This window comes from Choloepus didactylus, chromosome 16, assembly GCF_015220235.1.
Source record: "Choloepus didactylus isolate mChoDid1 chromosome 16, mChoDid1.pri, whole genome shotgun sequence".
Classification (NCBI taxonomy): domain Eukaryota; kingdom Metazoa; phylum Chordata; class Mammalia; order Pilosa; family Megalonychidae; genus Choloepus; species Choloepus didactylus.
The window spans coordinates 84,612,059-84,630,686 of record NC_051322.1 but is presented as its reverse complement, the minus strand read 5'-3'; the positions used below and the strand labels follow the sequence as shown (position 1 = coordinate 84,630,686).

Genomic DNA, 18,628 nt, shown 5'->3' with positions numbered 1-18,628 from the left:
TCAAACAAGCTGAAACACATAACCAGAATGTTCCACCAACATGCACAAACACAAAGTGCTTGCTGGTGTGCAGAGGTCATGAGTGGCTTGCAAGTTCCAAACTTTAATTTTCCCATCATAGGCCCTGCTGACAATCCTCTTGTTATCAAAGTGGATGCATGTCCCTCTAGGACTCTTAAACAGGTGCCACATTCAATATCCCATAGCCTAATGGTATTATCTGATGAACCACTAACAACTAGCTGATCCCTGCCTTGTGCCCATTCAGATTACAAATTCACTGGTACCCATGCCTCACACTTTGATGGTTCTGTCACCAGAGGAACAAATGATGCACTTATCATCAAAGTCGACCTCATTGACAGTAGTGTGGTGGCCAACCAGGACACAGCTTAAAGTGATATCAGTGGCAGAAGCCATGTCCCACATGGTGATAAAGTGGTCTTTGGAGCAGGTCACCATTGCTAAAGTGTAGGAGCAATACACTCTCATTGTGGTGGATCACCATATTCAGAACTTCACCTATGTTCACACCCCAGACTCTTACTGTAGAGACTGAAGAGCCAGTTACAATATGTTCATCATATTGGATGCAAAGGAGAGAACCTATGTGTCCCATTAACACTTTCAAATATTCCAAGCTGGTTTAATCCCAAATCTTAATAGAATTATCTCATAGGCCACTGATAATTTTTTCATCACAATACAGTCAACAGTAGACACCTTTACTATTTTCAGAGTGGCACTGAATCCTCTGCAAGTTGTGTCATCCACACCACCAGTTAGATTCTATAGTCTCTATATAATCTGGAAGCCCAGAGACATTTTGTTGAAAGCTATTTTCAGAAGACATGTAGATGCTCTTATATAGATAGTGGTGAAGGTGGTGAACACATAAATGTATGACCGTGCAGAAAACCATCCATTATTTACTTGGGAAGCAATGTATGGTGAGTGAACAAAACCATATTAAAAAAAAATGGGTTGATGACAAAACCTCGAGGGCAATATACTGAGTGAAATAAGCCAGACACATTAGGACAATTATTGCAGGGTCTCACTGATAGAAACTAATTATAATATGTAAACTCATAGACATGAAATATAAGGTACCAAGATATAGGACGAGGCTTAAGAATGGGGAGTAGTTGCTTAGTATGAGCAGAATGTTCAATTAGGATGAACTTAAATGTTTGGAAATGAACAGGGGTGTTGGTAGCAAGATGTGAGAATAACTAACAGCACCGAATGGTGTGTGAATGAGGTGGAAAGGGGAAGCTCAGAGTCATATATGTCACCAGAAGGAAAGTTGGAAGTCAAAAGATGGGAATGTATAAAACTGAATCCTATGGTGGGCAATGTCTGTGATCAACTGTACAAATACTAGAATTCACTTCCATGAACCAGAACAAATGTATGACAATACAATTAGAAGTTAATAATAGAGAGGCATATAGGGAAGAACTATATACCTATTACAAACTATATACTACAGTTAGTAGTATTTCAACATTTTTTCATAAACAGTAACAAATGTACTATATCAATACTACGAGTCAACAATTGAGGGGGGTTGGTTAGGGATGGGGAGGATTAGAGTTTCCTTTCCTTTTTTTCTTTTTTCATCTTTCACTTTATTTCTTGTCTGGAGTAATGAAAAGTTTCTAAAAATTGAACAAAAATTAAGTGTGATGGATGCACAGCTGTATGAGGGTACCCAGGGGCAAGTGATTGTACACTTTGGATCTTTGGATAATTGTATGGTATCTGAACAATCTCAATCAAAATGAAAAAAAAAAAGCAAAAAGAAAAAAATCAAGGCTGGTGTCCTCACTAATCACTAGTGATCTACCCATACTCACTTGGAACAAAATTATTGGATCACAGTATCCTTTTTAGAACTCACTTTTTCCTTTCTGTTTCTGATATCACATCTCCTGATTGTACTCAAACTACTCTAGACACTTCCCCATGTCTGCTACAAAGCACTCCTCAAGAACATTACTAGAACATCTTGAAACTAAATTCTAACCCCATTCTCTCCTCATTTGATGTGCTCTACTAGTCTGTTCTCACATTTATTCAATTTCATTAATTTCTTCCACTGATATTTCTAAACCAAAAGCCAGAAAACACTTTTCTAGATTCCATTTCAGAACTATCATGGCTACTTGCTTAATTGTGTGCACCTAAAATGAAATATATCACAAGATATTATCTTCTTAATAGCCAAAATATAAATATTACTCCTTCCCCTGTGTCTAATCTTTGTTAAATTCTCCAAAAGGCATTCAGTGATTCATCTTTTACACATCCTCTTGAAATCACCAAGCCTAATTAAACATTGCTATTATCTCTACTGAGGACTATTTTCACCCTACATTTCCACCTCAATCCACAAGCATACCTTTTCACACTACATGCATCTCTTTTCAATTTTAGTTTAAATGAAAATTCCTCAGAAATTCCTTCAATGAATAACAACCAAAGTTAGCTTTGCCCTCCCTCTCCCACTTAATTACTATCCTAATAATCCTTTAGGCAACTGAACAATTTGCCAGTATGAAAACAATCTATCAATGTATAACTCCATCCAACTACCTAGCTATGGTCTCTCTCCCCTACTTGTCTATATGCAGAAAAATTAAAATGCTGAATGTTAAGATCTGGCAAGATTCATTTAGACCACTAGGGATACATTTTAAATACAGAGAAATATCAAGCTACAAGTCCTAACTTACCCTCAGAATGTCTGCCAAAAACACCTAAGTCAGATTAAATGATGATCTTCTGACTAAACTTTAGTTTATGAAAAAAGGGAGGTGTGATCATCTGGGCAAAAATTCTCCCCAATGGTCACAAGAATTCAAATTAAATTGGGAAAGAAAAACAATTAAATTCTTTGTTCCTGTTTGCTAATGCTGCCATTATCCCAAATACCAAAAATGGATTGTCTTTTATAAATGAGGTTAAGTTGGTGACAAATTTCCAGTTCAAAAGTTAAAAGTGTTTCCATGCAAGGATATCAAAAAGGGGGTACCTTCACTGAAAAAAAGGTTGTTATCATTGGGAAAACTCTGTTACCTCTGAAAGCATGTGGATGGCACCTGCTCACTCCCAGGTTGCATTTCAAAATGGCATTCTCCAAAATGTCTCTTGGCATAGATTCTCATGGCAAACTCTAGGCTAAAATCTCTGAAGCATCAGCAAAATCTGTTTTCAGTGGCTGTCTCTAAAATGTCTCTCTCAGCTACAGCACTGAGATCCTTCTTTTTTAGCTCTCATAGGGCTCCAGTAAGCTATTCAAGACCTGTGCTATATAGGTGGGGCACACCTCCATGGAAATAATCTAAAAGTTTATCACCTAGATTTTGGTGGGTCACATTTCCATGGAAACAACCAAATCCAAAATTTCCCACTAAATCAACACTAATACATCAACTCCCACAAAATTGCATTAAATGTAGCTTCTCTGGGGGACATAATATATCCACACTGGCACACTCCACACCCTGGAACCAAGAAAAGCATGACCTTTCCATACACAAAGCACATTCATCCCATCATATCACAGAAACTTAAATCCTTTCAGTGACAATAGGTAAGTACAAGATCCCATTAAAATCAGTCACAGGTGTTGTCATGTCCTAAAGCAAAATTCCCCTCTAGCTGTGGACCTGTGGAACTTAGAACAAATTATCTGCTGCCAATATAAGAAGGAGGAACATCCATAGCATAAAAGTTCCTATTGCCATAGGGAGAAACTGAAAGGAAAACAGTGTCCACAGGACCAAAACAGTTTCTAAAACCCTTAGGAAAACATCATTGGAATTCAAAGTCAGTGAGTCACTTATATAATAATGTATCCTTAGGGCTTCAGAGACCAGGAGCACAAACTTTTCCAAAGATTCATGCAGAAGCCCCTTTTTCTCCAAATGCTAGGATGAGTATTCAAACATATCTGCACATTGGGAAGACCACCTTCTACTTGGCCCCACCTTCCTCCAACATCAGTGTGCAACATGAAATCTGCCTCTTCAGGGCCAATGCTCTGCCCTCTCCAAATAGTGGGGTGGTGATCAGGTTATCCCCAATCCATTGGAATGTGCTCACCGACTCTGAACCTTAGGTGGCAGCCCCATTCCTGAGCACCAAGGCAGAGATCCTACTTCCTAATTCTTGGGCACACTGACCTTTTCCATATGCATTGGTTGCTCCACTCTCCTTGCCTGACATTTCTTGATTCCAGACCACAATTTCCATGATTTTTCCTTCAAGAATATTTTCCTTCAATTTATCCCAATTCCATTCCCTCCAGTCCAGACTGCCAGTGATTACAGTTATACAGAGCTCACAAAAATTGTTGGCTTGGCATGAAGCATGCAAGGGTCAAAACCATTAGACAATATGACTTTCCACAAATCCTATCTGATAAATACATCTCCAATCCTGGCTTGTACTGAAATGGTGTTTGGGTTCTATGTTTGGTTAAATCCTCATGTAGGGCCATAACTTCTGAGATCTAACTTTTTGGAAACCAGAATTTTCCAAACTATCAGTTTCTGTTTTCTTTGTACCTAGGAGTACATTTCTCAGCTTACCCCTCTCCTCTTGCATTTTACTATATGCTGCAAAGAGAAACTGGGCTACATCTTCCACATGTAGTCTGGAGATCTCTGGAGCTAAGTATTCCATGTTGTCACTTTCAAATTCTGCTTTCCATTGGACACCAGGATCCAATCTTGCCAAATTCTCTGCCACTTTGGAACAAGGTTCACCTTTCTGCCAGAATGCAATACCATACTCAACATTACTCTTTAAAGTCTCATCAGAGCTATGTCTAGAGTTTATATTCCTACCATCAGTTTCTTCAAAGCCTACTAGGCCTTTTCTATCAAGCTCCTCACAATTCTTCCAGAATCTTACCCTTATTCATGTAGAAAGCTACTCCAAAATGTTTGGTATTTGCAAAGGCAGCAAAATCCCTCTCATCTGGTAAAAAAAAAAAAAAATCTATTCCAGTATGCTAAACCTGCTGTTTGGCAAAATGCCAGAAATTGATTGGCTTTTATAAAGGGGGTTTATATGGCTAAAAAGTTCCAATTCAAAAGCCAAAAATGTACCTATGCAAGGGTATCAACAAGGGTGTATCTTTACTGAAGGAAGGCTGTTTACATCCAAAAAACTCTGTTAGCTCCAAAGACACATGGATGGCAACTGCTCACTCCCAGATTTCATTTCTAAATGGCATCCTCCAAAACCTCTCTTGGCTTAACTTCTCATGGAAAACTCTGGGCTAGTATCTCCAAAGCATCAGCAAAAGTCTACTTTTAGCAGCTGTGTCTAAAATTCTCTCATCAACACTGAGCTCCTTCTGTCTGAGCTCTTATAGGGAGGGCTTCAGGAAACTAATCAAGACCAGCACTGTATGGATGGGCCCACACCCCCAAGGAAATAATCTAAAGAGATTTATCACCTAGAGCTGGGTGGGTCACATTTCCATGGAAACAACCAAAGCCAAATTTTCCCACTGAATCAATATTAATAGCTCAGCCCCAGTAAGAATGCGTTGAATATAGCTTTTCTGGGGGGCATAATATATCCAAACTGGCACATTCTGCACCCTGGACTCCAGAAATACATCATCTATCCATGCACAAAATACATTAATCCTATCACATCACAGAGACTTAAATCCTTTCAGTAATAATAGGCAAGTACAAGATCCCATCAAATTCAGTCACAGGTGTTGTCTTGTCCTAAAGCAAAATTCCCCTCTAATTGTGGACCTGTGAAACTTAGAACAAGTTATCTGTTGCCAATATACAAATGAAGAAGAGTCATAGGAAAAAGGTTCACATTGCCATAGGTAGAAACTGAAAGGAAAACAGGGTTCACAGGAACAAAACAGTTTCTAAAATCCTCAGGGAAATCATCATTAGATTGCAAAGTCTGAGAATCATTTAAGTAATGATGTTGTATCCTTGGGGCTTGAAGGAACAGGAGTCCAACCTATTCCAAACACTTATGCAGAAGTCTTATTTCTCCAAACACAAGAAAGAGTGCTCAAACATACCCATGTGCTGGAAAGATCACCTGCATGGCCCCACCTTCCAAAAACATCAGGGTGCAGCATGGAATCTGCCTCTCCAGGGCAAACATTCTGCCCTCTCCAAATACTGGGGTGGTGGCCAGTTTCTCCCAAATTCCAGTGGAATATTCTACCCCCTCTCTGAGACCTTAGGTGGCAGTGCATTTCCTGAGCACTAAGGTGGAAAACCTACATACTAATTCTTGGGCACACTTACCCTTTCCATATGAATTGGTTACCCTACTCACCACCTTGCATGAGATTTCTTGACTCCAGACCTCAACTTCCATGAATTTCCTTAAAGAATATTTCCCTTCAATTGGTCCCAACTATATTCTCTCCCAGGGCAGACTGGCAGTGATTCCAGTAACACAGTTCTCACAAAAAAAGTGTAGGCTGGGGATGAAGCATACAAGGGTAAAAAAACAATTAGACAATAGGATTTTCAAAAAACCACTCTGCCTGTCTCTCCAGATTGGAAGAAGAGCTCTAGGATCTTGGTACCATGGCTTTGTGTACACAAGTGTGGAATGTGAGCAAGGATAGTACTGGCAACTTCTCCAGCCTAAATATGCCCTAAGCAAACCTCTGGTGGTACTGCAGGAAGGGTGTCCTCCAGCCAACACTATCTGAAAAGTGGGGAGGAACATGTGCTCTGGTTCAATTGGCTGTCTCATTCACCCTGGCATATGAAAGTAAAGAAAAGGTAGCAACCCAAGGAAAAGGAGAAAAGAGAAATGTACAAAATTTAACTGGTTCCATCAATGGAAGAATTTATGTAGATAGCATAGGGGTTCCCTGGAAAGTTCCTCATGAGTTTAAAGCTAGAAATCAAGTAACTGTAGGATTTGAATTATTCTTATTCTGGTGGGTCACCATCAATAAAAATGTGGATCATCAGCTAAGATTTATCAACTATACCAGGGATGTCATTAAGGGAACAGCAGAACAGTTAGATGCCACTAGACAAATGGCATGGGAAAATAGAATGGCCCGAGACATGATGCTAGCCAAATAAAGGAGGTGTCTGTGCTATAGTTGGCAGAGTTGTTGCACATTCATCCCCAATAATATGGCACACAATGGAACTATCACCAAAGCTCTACAAGGCTTAACAGCCTTATTTCAGGAACTAGTAAAAAATTCTGGCATTAACATCCCACTCACAGAATGGTTCAAAAACTGGTTCAGGAAATGGAAAGGAATTGCAACATCTGTTTTAACTTTCCTTATCATTTCAGCTGGAATATTTGCAGCAGCTGGGTGCTATATCATCCTGTGTGCCCAGAGGCTACTTCAGAGACCCATCAAAAATACTCTAATCAAGAACATCAGCAGAATAATGTGTACCTCCCTTAAAATAAAGAGTCCTATGATGAGGAATGTGAAAAAGCTCATAGCAAATTTGAGAAACTAAAATGTGAAAACTAAAAAAAGAAAGAGGAGGCAATCTGTAAGAAAGGGTTAAGTTTAGTTTTTCACATAAAGGCAGCATGGAACAGGGGAAATGGCAGCAGAACTGGCTTAAACAGGCCTTGTGGTAAAGGGAAGGGAGAGAGAGCCATGACATAAGCCTAGAATCTGTGCCAACTCCTTATATGGAAAAATAACCAGGGTTACTGGAATGTAAAGGGATATGGGGTATAATCAGAGGCAGAAACTCCCAGCAGGAAATTTAAATGGAATGAACTCTCTCAGATAGGCTGTACAATTCAAAATCTCAAAGATGGACTAGTTAGCTCTTGGATAGGCTGTACAAATTAAAGTCTCAAGGATGGGCTAGTTAGCTCCCTCAGATAGGCTGTAACCTCTGTAGTACCCAGCCAATGGGGAAACAGGGGAGGGACATGTGCATTAGGAATAGGAGATTAAAAGATCACCAAATTCTTTTTCCCTTGTACCTGCTCACCAGATTTCTGGCTGTGCAAGATCCTAACTAAATTCTTTTCTCCTCCAGAACCAAGTAAGCATTTATTTCCTTAAAGGTATCACTTTATTTCTGACACTTCCTAAATAACACATATACTACTTATTCCTTATGGGAAGGAGATTGTGGATATTTTCAGAAGAATGTAAGCAGCATATTACCTGAATGTGTTAACTTTATTAAAATTAAGAATATTCTTCCTTATACATGTTAATTTTGGAGACAATTCCCTGACCCAAACAATATACAAGAACAAGTTAAATGTCAATATGAATCACAGTCTTCTCCAGGTGAATTCTGCCTTTATTATGCAAAATAGACTGTCTCTGAAATTAAAAGGGACTGCAGACAATTAGCATACTCTAAAAAGTTCCCTGCACTAATATGTAAACAGGAAAGGAAAATTGTAGTGCCTAAATATAAGGTAAAATCACTATATCAGAAATGCATAGCAAAAGCTAACAAACATCACATAGAGTGTGTAGCTAATTAAATGAACTTTTTATAACCAATTAGAGAGTAATTCTATTAACATTAAAGAACTTCCAACTGAAGATAAGAGATGAGGGTTAGTTAATGAAGTCAATATGTCTAATATATAAATTAAGAGTAAACAAAAGGAAGTAAATCCTTGTCCCTTAAAATGAGGATGAAAAAGCCCAACACTCAAAGACTTGAGAAATTAAGACTTATGATGGCTAATTCAACAGCAACAGTATCTAAACTTTCTGACTTAAATGAGTATCTGTTTGCTGATGGATTACATATATTATACTAAAAGAGCATGTGGTGACTCTCTTGGAAACCAACATGAAGGACACTCAGCATATAGATGAATTAATTACAGCCATGTTGATACTATCTTATATACAAAATTTCAGAATACCCTCCACAGAAGGGAGAATTGACTGAAGAATATTAAATGGAACATGGATTAATGAAGGTCTTAATATTCCTCATCATGGCATGCAAATAGTTAAGTGAATGTCATGCAGCAATATATGTGATATAAAGAAAACTTACACATCTCCAATTAAAAGTATCTGGAAAATAGGGATTTATTATCAAATAATTCTACCTAACAAAGTGTTCTATACTAACTGGCAAGTATTAAACATTGGACATTTAGTAAAAACAGGAACTCAGCTTACTTTAACAAAAGATACATCAACTTTATACACATATTAGTCACTAATTTTCTGAGTTATATTCTTTAGAGCCTAAAAGATATGAACAAAGAGATTAGCTTATTTGTGAAGAAATTAATCTACATCAAGCTTGTAACAATAAAACTGGATTAAATATCCAGTAACTGGAAAAGCAGTTTCATCTCCTTACTTAGAATTTATTCCTTTAAGGAATGGCAGTTATGTAGTTATGTCATATGCTATAGACTGTAATATACCTCCATATCAATCCTCAATTTTCACTACCAATGATACAGTGGTATGCTTTGAAAAAATATTAAAGAAACATTTGCCTAAAGAGCAAACTGTTGTTTTGGGTAACTTTCATATACCAAAATACAACTGTTACCACACCTGGCTGGAATCTTAGCTAAGCTGAAGATTGAAGTCAAGGCCACTGATACATGGGCTAGCATTGAAGAGTAGATAGAAGATACAAAGTCTGAACTTCTCAGACTGGAATTACATAAAGGGGACACTCCAGAGTGGATCAAGCAATGAGGAGAAGCATTGGAGGATGCCTGGCCTGCTGCTGCCTCAGCTACTAAAACAATTGCCAGCCTTGTGAGTTCTGCTACCTAAGGCATCTTTGGTGGAATAATTCATATATTAACTTAGACTAAGCCCATAGTCACCCTAATAATTGTTACCATATTTATAGTACTGATTTTCAGGATTCTGAAATGTCTTCCAAGTTCTGAGAAAAAGAAAGAACAGTAAGTGACAATGGAGAGACACAAGTCAATACGGCTGTTTTACAGCATCTTCATAAAATCTTACTACAAGGCATTTGTAGTGAAGAATGTAAGTGGAAACTTCAATCTCCTCTATTAATTCTGTACACTCTCATACTGTTAGGAAGACAATGCATAATTTTGACACTATCTTTTTGTAGCTAAGACTAACAAACTTAGCCTGAAATATATGTGTAAAATATGTGCAGAAAAGTTACTGTATAGAAAATATTTGTTTTATGATACCAATCCAAATTCTGAGTGCTTCCTTCCAATAAAAACAGAATATAGCACCCATATTACAATTCAAGAGTTAATGTACACTTTGTCTTACCATCACCTATGCCTTCTAGTAAGAGCTATAGGAGATAAAGAACAGCCAACCAGGCACAGAGCTTTGCAAATGAACATGACTGGCACCTGATATCAAGCATGTATATCCCAGCAACAAATCTGTTTCCACTGATGAGCAAGGTACCATGTCTGCTGAGCATTCTGATCTGCCAGAACACCCATGCTGCCAGGAAGGAGATCCTGTACCCATCACCATGGAGGAGATCTTCCAGGATGACAGCCTCAATAACCTTCAACTCACCAGGACTTGGGGATGTGGTTATAATTTTGAGGCCATATGGAACTCTGATTTATCTTTGCTGTAAAAATACCACTTGGTGTGGTGGAAAGTTTAAATGTAATCCTAAACAACGTTTTGCTGTATAATATAATTACTGGTTTTGGAACTTCCCCAAAGAGAGGAACAAAGTAATTATATGGCATTTGGACTTTAATCACTGAATAAACCAGTAACAGAATACTGCAAATATCCTTTAGATTTTAATCCAGGTATAAGAATTCTACTGTCAGAATGTATGGATAATGTAAGCCTATATTTTGAATAAATCGGCTACTGACTCTAATTGAATACAACCTACCCATGGTATGGCCAATTCCTGAAAGGACAAGAATTTCAGAGAGCAATGTTGATTGGCCCTTATGGAATGAACATTGCAGAACAAGGAGAGCCAGATATTAATGAAACTAATGATGGAACGAATTATAGAGAATTTGGAGAGAGAAATCAGTAGAAGAGGGTATCACGGGATCTAAGAAATCTGATAATGAGAATGCTGATTCCTTCTATCCATGCTGCTCTCATACACCACCTGATGTTTTCTGTCCTGATAGTAAAGAACCAGTAATTACTCATGATATAGAAGCATATTTAACAGAACTGTTACCTAAAAACACTCAAGTACAATTTTCAAATGACAAAAAGTGAAAATGCCTTCCTACATTAACTGGGACAGATGATTCATATCCTTCAAGTTCCATATTAGAACTTGAAGGAGAAGCTAAACAATTAAAAAACCTGTGAATATTTTCAAAAAAGCAGAAAGACCCTCTCAACCTTCTTATGTATAGATAACATGTAATCACCTAGTCCTCTGTGAAAACATGATGGAGCTGCAGCTGTTACTTTAACCATAAATAAGTCATAAATAATGTAGCAAGGTTAAATAGAGTCCTAATCAAATATATGTTTATCAGTATGATGAAATGGCTAATCATAGAATGAAATGAAAAAACTATATTAATAAGTTAGAAACAAGTAGCAGTAATCTCTTTTCCAATTTTTAGTCTTTATGCAAGTAAAAGTATATTATATTGCTCTTACAGAAATCATAGCTTAATTAGTAAAAATATTATCAGTAGAGTTTCATAGGCATTCAAGGCTAAGTCTCTGATAATGCAGATACCCTCCTTTGATCTTGACACTCATGGATCAAGATGCTTCAAATGAGATATTCATGTTCATGAGGCATCATTTAATGTAAAAATAGAATATAACTTAAAGTTACTCTAAATCAAGATGCTATAAATTGTCTGTAACTCAAACAAAAAGCTCTCTCTAGTCTCAAAACCAGCTTTGTCTGGAGGAGTGGGGGCCCCCTTTTGGTAATGTATCAATTAATTTTTACACTGTAAACTTGTTTCTTTTAGCTTAAGTGCTCCTTTAATAAAAATGTGTTAAAGGTGAATTCTTTTCTTAAGTGTTCTTTACTTTTAAACAATTGCCTGTCCCTGATACACTTAATTGAGTGGGAGGTAACTTGATGTAGCCCAAACCTATTAAATCAGGACCTGATTAGTTTCAGGCCTTTTCTAATGGAGATCATAGGCATGAGGTGTAAAGAAATGAACCCCTGACACTAGACAGAGACACAGATGACTGAGCAGGAGAATTAGAAGCCAGAGTTGAGACAGAGGAGGACAGATTGCCATGTGACATGGTTCAGGGGCTAAGTTATGTCTGTGAGTCACCACCAGGACTCTACAGACATCAGAGAAGGCAGGACCTGCCAATACTTTGCTTTTGGAATGCTAGCCTCCCAAACTGCCAACAATAAATTGTTGGTGAAGCCAACCAGTCTGTGGTATTTATTATAGCAGCCTGGCAAATTAACACAGCATTTATTACACTGTATGGTAGCATCTTTATATGAACTTAACTACTTCAATGGATTCATGAGTTTAGGGACCCTTGTTCAGTGAGGCATTGTCCTCAGAGTATAAGGTATAAAGAAGAGCACTGTGCAGTGAATAAAATAGGCAATGAAATACTTCTGAAGAAATGTCTGAAATTTAATCATAAGATGCTTTCTAAAACAGTGATAGGGAATTAGTGAGATTTTAGATGCATTAATATCCCAGTATTAAATTTTTACCTGAGCTTCTTCTCCCACTAGAAATCCCTTCTTTACATGTCAGAAATTCCAAAGTTGTAGACATATATTTTCTAGAGTCTAGTATACTTATTATGTGGTTTGATGCACATTAGTATCATACTTATGGGAATAACAACAGTCAAAACTAGCTGAGCCTAAAACACAGAAGAAAGTGTGAGATATTATATCCTTATATTTTTTCTCCTATATCCTGTTATTCTCCAAACATTGAAACATTGAATCCACAACCTGTGCCTATTCTTCCATCTTCAGCCAATCCTGGTTGGAATATGACTACATTGGATTCTTCCTTACCATTAGGAAAATTTATGAAACTCCTTTAACATCAGTTTCCTCATCTATCTAATAAGATTATTATAAAGATTAAATTATATTTTCTATGTAAACACAGCACAGTGGCTGGAATATAAAAAGAATCCAAGGAACATAAGCTAAACCACAAAATACTATCACTTAGCAGTGGATACACAATAATTATTTTCTCCTATTTATTCTCTAAATCATCCCCTTAAATCTTTTTCCTCCTTTTTTATCTAAATCCTATTACTTTTTTCATTAGTTTTATTAGAGAAATAGTAGGTTTACAGAAAAGCTCACGCATAAAGTACAGTTGTTCCCACATACCACCCTATTATTTAAATTATACATTACTGAGGTATATGTATTACAATTCATGAAAGAATATTTTATAGTTGTACTATTAACTATTGTCTATCATTTGCATTGAGGTTCACTGTGTTGTATTGCCCTCTATTTTTAAATTTTTGTTCTAGTAACACATAAATTTAAACATCCCCCTTTTAACCACATTCAACAATAACATTCATTGCTGTTGAATGTATTCACAAATGTGCTATCACAACTACCATCCATTACTAAACCTTTCCATCAACCCAAATAGGGCCTAGTTCCAATAAGTAACCTCCTCTCTCTTCCTCCCAATTTCTCTCTCTCTCTCTCTGGCTCTAGTTTTATCTCTCTATGTTTAATAAATACACTTGCCTGCTTTAATCTGAAGCTAAATTTTCATAAACTCTGGGAAAATGGCTGAAGTTTGGGAGGAACATGGGCTATACATTTATAAAAACAAAACATGATTCTTTAGTACTTGGAGCTTCATAAAACTGTTAAATGCTATAAATATTCTAGTTTGCATTTATCTGTTAAATGGACAATAAATGAAAACTAAAAATCAATATTCATAATATTTATAATCACATTTGGAAACTACAAAATCAGTACCCTATTTCCCAAAATCTAACTTAAAGATCAAAAATTATAAAAACAAGAGGGAAAATCACAGTTTATGCACACATGGAAAAATATTTAAAGATTGAATTGAAGATATAATATTGAAAGGACTGGATTAAGTGAGAGTTGCAGCACATGTGGAGGAAAAGATAGTAAAATAACAAGAAAAAGCTGAGAAAACAATAGCAAGGAAATAATGAGATCATGATATTAGGATATTGTTTAGAAATGATATATAATTGATAAATCCATGTAAAATAAGATTCTTTAAATAGAACTAAGATGTAGATCCATTTAATTTCTTTAAATAACCAACATACTCCAATGTACATCAAGAGAGAAAGAGAAGAAAGAAACACATATGTAGTATATTGTGCATGATGCATAACCTCAGATTCAGAAGAAATTAAAAATGTGCAATGTGAGACCAATAGACTAAATGAATGTTAGCTGTATAAGAAAACAGACAATTTGTAAGCAAAACCTCTGGTGAGACAAAAGGCTAATGCTGCTGCTTCTTTCTGGTTAACTGTTCTTTTTTTCTATTTTATTATTCTACAATGAGTAAATTTTGATTGAATACCAAAAAGATAAGACAAAACATTCTAATTGAGTAGAAAAACTTGATATTCTCAGAGTTTTGTACATGCACATCCTTGGAAACCTCATCCAAACATATATGAAGATAGTTATCTCCTCCTTGGAGGGAGTTTACGATATTTGCATGAACTCAAAAAATTTCATGTATTTTGGACTGGCCTATTTGGATTTAATAAAATTATACCATGAAACTGCATATTCAAGATTAAATTAGATTTTCTATATGTGTGTATGAATGTGTATATATATGTGTAATATGTGTATTTATAAATACTTAAACTATATACTTGTATATATACATTTATATATATAAACTATATATTTATATATATATTAAACTATCTAGATATATTTCTGAATTGATAAATCCCCAGGAAGGTGAAATTTATGCATATACAAAATGATAAAAAAATAAAGATAAGTATCTTTCTTATACTCCATAGTCATCACTGCATTGTATAATATTTACTTCCATTATACTGTCTATGCTAGATGATCAGATGGAATAGGATAGCTATAATAAACCCAAATGTTTGGGGAATGTTCAACTTTGCATCCCTAAAATTTGGAGTTCAAAATTTAATTATATCATATTGTAGCCAACAAGGGATGTTAGAAAAGAATGCTTTAGAACAAAGTTAATTTTTTCTTAATTTTCCAACATAGATTCAAATTCTCTATAAACATTTTGCAATGACTCAATATTATAAATCTAAGTCTTTTCTGGTTAAGCAAGAAAAGTGCTTAAAATAGTTATAACTGCATGGCTAACTAACTTTTTTTTTATCTTAGAAATATTTTTAAAGTGGTTTTCCTTCCAACAGTATGGTTTGTTGATATTTTGAGTACTAATTAAAATATGGTGCATTCTGGAAAATTGCTGAAATTTGTTTTCTCAGCTCACTAAATCATAGCAACATCAGTCTTTGCATCCAATGCTTGAAAAGGTCATTTCAGAGTAGTGAATAGGGAGATCAGCATTAAAGCATTCAAGAATTTCCAGAGCCTAGGCCTTCTCAAGTTGGAGAGTAGAATTGTAAAGTGGTCATCAGCATTCCTGGGACTAAGCCAAGGTGTAGGGCCCCATTCCCAGCAAAGAAATGAGAGCAAATCAGGAAATTATAGCTGCCATCCATCATGATCCTCAAGAGATATCTTTTCAAAATCTCTTTTACATATAAAGCTTGATTTGCATCATGTTTTTAATTTCTCTTTTCTTTGATAGAAAACATGCTATTTTGGTATGTTCTCAAGTACACTGAATTTTGAATGTTTCTAAGCAATGTTTCTAATAAGCACTTCCAGGATATTTTAAAAGAGCATAATGCACCCCAAATAAATATTTTTAAATGTATAAGAATATATTTTGTGTCATCTTAATATTATTTTCCGTAATAAAATTCAATATTTCATAACTAAATTATAAGTAAGAGAATGCATCCTGGTTAAAACATTTAAAAACTTCAAAATTTTGAGAATCAATTTTCAAATAAGGATACCAAAACCTTTTAAAATGCATATCTTTCTTTGTATGCCTGCTTATCATTCAGAGTATGCTGATTACTGACCTCAAAAAAATTATATAGAGTTTAGAATGAAAGTACCCTCCTGGAAAGAGGATTTCCAATTGTTTCTACCTTCAGGAAGGTATCTGGCCCACTTTGAAGGGCTTTTACCTGGTTAACTCTGGTTAACCCAGTGCAATCTCACTTTTGAGAAAAGCAAAATTACTGATCTGGGACCTTAATTCCATCTGCAAAATTACTTCACCTTTACCATATTCTGTGGGCTACCAGTAAATCACAGGTCCCACCCACACTCTAGGGGAGGGAATAAAAAGTCATGAACAGCGTTAGGAGGGAATCATTCCAGCCTCCTGCAGTCCATCCACCATACTAGCTCACCAGCCTCCTCATATCCACAGTGCTAATCTGCACAGAATACATATGCCAGGGTTCTCAATGGTAGCCTATTTTTCTTTTTCTCCCTTCTGCTATTCTCACAGCCAAAGCAGCTTTTACTCTAGACTGCTGGTGTTGATATGAGGGGAGATGGGCTTATTAAATGACTACTGAATCGTTACACATATACTTCTTCTTAGTTTTAGAACAGCAGAAGGAAATATATGAAATTGTGGAACTGTAATATACTTTGAAATTTGCTCTATAACTACCTGTTACACTATATTTTGAAATTTATCACTTTTCTTGTATATATATTTCACAATAAAAAGTGTTTAAAAAAAGATTTGAGGAAGGTATACAAGGCCAACACCATATAACCTGCACCATCCCAGCATCACCTGGGCCAGCATCCCTTAGTCAACCCCACACTTTACATCACAAATCATCAGATAAGTGGGTAAATAAAGACCATCAATAGCATCACACCAGCACAGGTCAAGTTTGCTGCCAAGTGAGGACAGGGCCTTGGGACCTGGGATGAGCTACCTAGACACATTGTGGACCTTTGGTCTGCACTCAGGGCACCCCTGCTCTCCTCTGCCCTCTCCCATCCACCCCAGGCCTACCTCCTGGAGACCACAAGCAGCCTGGGGCTGCTCCTGCCAGGCCAGCATGCATGTGAACACTGGCAAAACATCCTCACTGTCCACCAGGTGCAGACAGGTTTGGCTCTCCAGCAGAGCCTCCACCAAGGGTTCCACCTTGAGCAGATAATCCTGCAGGTCCAGGCACAACCTTCCCACAAGTGCCACCAGCTCCAGGGCTGGTGGGTAGGTATCTGCTCTCCCACAGCAGTGTCAGGAAGCTATAAAACACATCTCAGGCCAGGTTCCCATGCTGCCAACATGGGGAACAGTCTTAGAATCACCAGCCAGATCACCACACCATGCACATGGCACCAACCACATTCTACCCATCCTCAGACCATTTCCACATGTTGCCTCAGAGTCACAGGAGTCCACCTGAGAAAAGGTAGGGGTGAGGGATGCCAGATGCCCTGCAGAATTTCCTCCCAATCCTCTAAAGAATGCCATCTTCTAGGAACTCTATCTGAGCACCACACAGGTGACCAGGGCCATCTTACACATCTCACCGCTGTCTGTGAACCTCTCCTTTGTCCACATTGGTCATGCTTACCCTGGTACCCTAACCACACAGCTCCACCTAGACACTCTTTGCACTTCACATCCTCGACCCTCATCCTACAGTTTGCAATTGGGTTTCTCTCTGACTCCTTCTCTGGGCTCTCAGCTCAATGGGGGATGCTGTCTGCCTCACCAGGATTTTCCTGGCATCTGCCACAGAAGCCACATGCTTTCCCATGTACTTAGGAAGCACCCTGGCTAGGGTTGGCAGATGCCATTTCCAGTTGAGCAAAGGAACAACTAAAGCTGCAAGACTACTGTCACCATCTGCATATAAGCATTTTGATTTTGGAAAAAGAAACAAAAAAATTTTACTTGACAAATACTAGAAAACATGAAGAAGTAAAAGCTGCCCTTGTCCAGCCAATAAAATAGATAGGCCAAGAAAGGAAGGCCCCAGTTAGCAGTGTTGCTTGTGGATTCTGGCAGGGACAGGTCCTGCATGGGAGCTTTAATCCAGTTTCCTTCACAGGAGCATGTGAGGTGACTCCTAGAGCTTCCCCACTTGGCAGGTGAGGACATCCAGCTCAGAGAGTTATGGAAACATCCAAAGGTTGCAAGGTGGTAACCACAGCAGGCTGACCTCCATGCCTGAGCACAGAACTCATCTAAACCCAGAAGTCTACTCTGCCACCTGGGGAGTCATGTGTTCTCCCCCATGGACCCTCTACTGGGCTCCTTGAGAGGTAAGCCCTGGTTTGTTGGATTCTCAGGATTTCTGATTTATTCCTCAGTTTATACAAATCTAACTATGGGCACATACTCCCATTTTAACCTCAGAGATAGGCCATTGCTTGTGCCACCCTCAATCTGCCTGACAATGGCACATGAGTCTTTGCCCATAAACACAGTCCCACCATGTGTTCCATCAATGGTGGACTACAGGTGGTTGAAGCAGGTCCCTTCCCCCATGGACACCTAGGTGACATCCTGGTGCCTGCCTTTTCAAACACAACACCTCTGTTCACAACTGAACTATTTC

General features: G+C 37.5%; 1 pseudogene; it reads right to left on the bottom strand.

The window, feature by feature from the left end:
• On the bottom strand, positions 1-17,632 carry LOC119511403 (annotated as a pseudogene).
• Positions 17,633-18,628: the final 996 nt, after the last annotated feature.